General features: G+C 47.9%; 1 protein-coding gene across 1 annotated transcript in view; it reads left to right on the top strand.

Moving 5' to 3' along the window:
* Positions 1 to 303, top strand: part of LOC103782083 (tenascin-N-like) — a gene marked incomplete at its 3' end in the record, with an annotated part of 20,604 nt that overhangs the window by 1,610 nt on the left and 18,691 nt on the right.

The following is a 303-nucleotide window of genomic DNA, read 5'->3' as shown; positions in this document are numbered from 1 at the left end:
AAATGTGTTGGGAAAGGTAAGAGTGGAGTTGGTTGTCCTTGGACCTGGGGCAGATGGACCAGGTGATGTCTTCAGGTCTTTCAGACCCTGTTTTCCAGTGATATTTATCCTTTCCCTTTAATGACCTTGAACACACCTTTGCACTACCAGTCCATTGCTACATTCCTAACTTTTTTAAAAAAATGTACTTTCTCTCATCTCTGCATGGAACACCTGCTGCTGTGCACCCTGGTGGTGCTCTGGCTAAGTGTCTCCCATTGCAGCAGCCTTGGGACTTTCCTCTGCGAGCCTTGGAGCTGGGAG

This window comes from Merops nubicus, unplaced genomic scaffold (genome assembly GCF_000691845.1).
Source record: "Merops nubicus isolate BGI_N331 unplaced genomic scaffold, ASM69184v1 scaffold6091, whole genome shotgun sequence".
Classification (NCBI taxonomy): domain Eukaryota; kingdom Metazoa; phylum Chordata; class Aves; order Coraciiformes; family Meropidae; genus Merops; species Merops nubicus.
This window is presented reverse-complemented; position numbering and strand designations above follow the sequence as displayed.